We start from the raw sequence: 3,353 nt of genomic DNA, 5'->3' as shown, positions 1-3,353 counted from the left end.
GTATTCCCTTTTCCTTAGGTACGTACTATTCTAAAGAGGTAAACGTTTGGAATCACTTGGGTAGCCCTTCCCCTCAGTTTTAGTAGGACCCTTATCTAAGGATGGACCATAAATTTGTTCCAAGATAAAGATTTCTTTGGTTTTGAGTGTGATTGCACAAGAGAGCTTCATACAGCAGGGTTTTCAGGGAGCTGGAAGTTAAAAGTTATTTATCAGTTCACATCCAGGGAGATGATGGATTAAAATGAGATGAGATGAGAAGTGATGATACAAGACCAAATGAAAAAAAAAATGAGATGAGATGATGAAACAAGTTGAAATGAGATAAGAAGAGAAAAAGAAGATAGGAGAGAGAGGAGAGGAGGAAAAGAGAGGTGGGAAGGGAAGGGAAGGGAAGGGAAGAGGGAAGGGAAGGGAAGGGAAGAAGGGAAGGGAAGGGAAGGGAAAAGGGAAGGGAAAGGAAGGGAAGGGAAGAAGGGAAGGGAAGGGAAGGGAAAAGGGAAGGGAAGGGAAAAGGGAAGGGAAGAAGGGAAGGGAAGGGAAGGGAAGAAGGGAAGGGGGAAGGGAAGGGAAAGGATTTGACTTCTTTACTGGATTTGGATACTTTCTGACATTTTTTTCTTCAACAATGTCTTGAATTTGGACATAACTATAGAAGGAGAGAGAATCTAAATCACAAACTCTCAGAGCTGAAAGGAACTGCAGCCTATATCTGACCAAAAATCCCCTCTACACTGTTGAAAACACATGATTGTTTATCCCTTTAATTCCCAACCTTTGGGGAAGGAGGGAGCTGGAGATGCTGCCTCTGAAGATGGCCTAGTCCCCTCTAGGTTGGCTCTTCTTGTTTTATACTTTTCTTTAACATTGAGCCTAAATGTGACTTTTCACAGCTCCCACCTATTGCTCTTTATTGTATCCTTTGGCGTCAAGCTGAACAAAGCTAATCCTTCTTCCAGTACTCAGCTCTTCAAATCCTTGCGGGCTTGTCCCCCTTGAGTTTCGTCCAGGATAAATCTCCCAAGTGCCTTCTATCGATTCTCCTCTGACATGGGCTCAGGCTCCTTCTTCAACGTGACTACCATCCTCTGGACGTCTCTGTTTATCCATGTCCATCTGTAGTGCTCATAACTGAATGTTAAATTTCACACGTGGCTGAGCAGAGCAGGAAACAGTGGACATTCACTTCTTTACTCTGGCGCTACACAAAGGGTTAAAAAAATGAGAAAGACACACTGAGCCACCCATGGAGCGTTTCTTTTAAAAACTGACTCTTTCAGCTGCTAAACCAATTTCAAGAAATGTAGGGTAAAAAATAGATTTTCTGACCTTCCTTCCAGAAGCCAAAGGTTAAAAGCAGATGCAGCTCCAGGGTTCTGTTCAATTTTTCCCAAGGTTCTGTTCAATTTTTCCCAAGGTTCTTAGGAACACATTTTAGGGGGGAAGTCATTTCTTCCCTACCATACTCTAAATCCCTCCCATACACACACAGACACAGGTCCCCCCTGCACAGGTAACCAGGCTTCCGTGTGATGCAACGACAGGGGAGAGGGCCTTGGTCTCCACGCTTCCCAGACAAGCCCCAAACCCCGGCCCCAGCGGAGCGGGTGCTTGCCAGGGAAGGCTTTTGTTTGGTTCTAAGTCTCTGCTGCATAATGGATGATAGGATCTGTCCCGGGGCTCCCTGCCACCGCTCCACGATGAGACACACTCATGCCAACTGGCAAGCGGGCGGTCCCGGCTCCCCACTGTCTGCCCCGGCCCGGAGAGCAGATGAGAGTCAGTGTCAGAGGATTTCAGCTGGCTCTGCCCGTAATGGCCGCGTGATCCTAGCCGAGTCACCGACCCTCCTCGGGCCTCACTTTTCCCCCTCGGTAAAATAAAGTCAGCCTGGAAGATCCCTTTTCCTCCAAGCTCAAGGCAAAGATTCCTAATCCTATTCTGGTCACGTGCCCCTTTGACGCCAGAATGAAGCCCATGGACCTGCTCTCAAAGTCACATTTTTAGACATTATTAAAGGAAATACTAAGTTTCTGGGAGAGGTTCCTGAACATCCAGACACGCTGGGGGGTTTTCTTCCCTTTAGTTCATGGATGCCCTGCATCTACCCACAAATCCCTTTGGGACCTTTGGCTCCCAGGCTAAGATTTCCCACTAAGGCCCCTCCTGTTCCAGGTGAATCTGCATGTGCTGCAAGTCCCATGCTCCGGTGCTGTTCCCCATCTTCGCCCTCCCCCACGCTCTTCAGAGCAGAGCCCAGTAGATAGAGGCCAAGCCTGACATCAGAAAGTCCTAAGCTCAAAACCGCCCTCAGATGCTCTTAAGCTGGGGGACTGTAGACAAGTCACGGAACTCTCTTTGCCTCAGTTTCCTCATCTGTAAAATGAGCTGGAGAAGGAAACTGCTCCAGGATCCGTGCCAAGAAAACCTCAAATCAGGTCACGGAGAGTCAGACACAACCGGACAGCAATGCTTCTTCTAACCCCACCCACGGTGGAACTATGGGCCAGTTCCTTCCGGCTTTATGCCCAGTCCCTATGTAGCCTTTGGGGCAATGGGTACAGTAATGATTATACCACGGAGAGCTCCAAACTGTCCACTCTTTGTGGAAATTCCCTCCAAATTTCCTGAGACAGAGACAAGGACTGGCCGTGTGCTCTCATCATTAAGGGGGACTCCTGGACACCCCTCTACCCACCCAGCTGGATCCCCTGGCTACACTGGGCACTGAGAAATTAAAGGACTAGCCCAGGGTCACACAGCAGGACTTAAAAGAAGCCCCTTCTTTTTCCAACACGGCGCAGCTTCTATGGGAATATGTTGGGTTTATGTTCCTGGAAATTATGTTTCAAGGAAAAGCTCAGTGTTAACTGAAAAGGGGTCTCAGACGCTTAGGGATAACTTCCAAGGGGAGGATGGTTTGGAGAGAAGGATGCTGGGAATGCATACGTTTATGTGACAGTTTTGTTTGTGTTTTTTGGGGGTTTGGGGGTTTTTTGTTTGTTTGTTTGTTTTTGCTGAGGCAATTTGGGCTTAAGTGGCTTGCCAGAGTCACAGAGGCGGGAAGTGTTAAGGGTCTGAGGTCAAATTTGAACTCAGGTCCTCCTGACTTCAGGGCTGGTGCTCTCTCCACTGCGCCCCCTGGCTGCCCCTTGACTAGTTTTTAAGACAGAAATATTTACTTTTCTCTTGCTGATCAGAAACACGGGATCCTTAGAAAAAAGGCCAGGGTGAGCATTGTTGAACAAAAGACATAAGAGCAAACCCTGCCCGTGGGACCGTGGGCAAGTCCCCTAATATCCCAGCCGGCGTGGGCAGAGCACACTGACAAGCCTCCTCCCTGCAGCTTTTCG

The sequence above is a fragment of the Sminthopsis crassicaudata genome, chromosome 2 (assembly GCF_048593235.1).
Source record: "Sminthopsis crassicaudata isolate SCR6 chromosome 2, ASM4859323v1, whole genome shotgun sequence".
Lineage (NCBI taxonomy): Eukaryota > Metazoa > Chordata > Mammalia > Dasyuromorphia > Dasyuridae > Sminthopsis > Sminthopsis crassicaudata.
The sequence above is the reverse complement of the archived record's forward strand: the minus strand, read 5'-3'. Positions refer to the sequence as shown.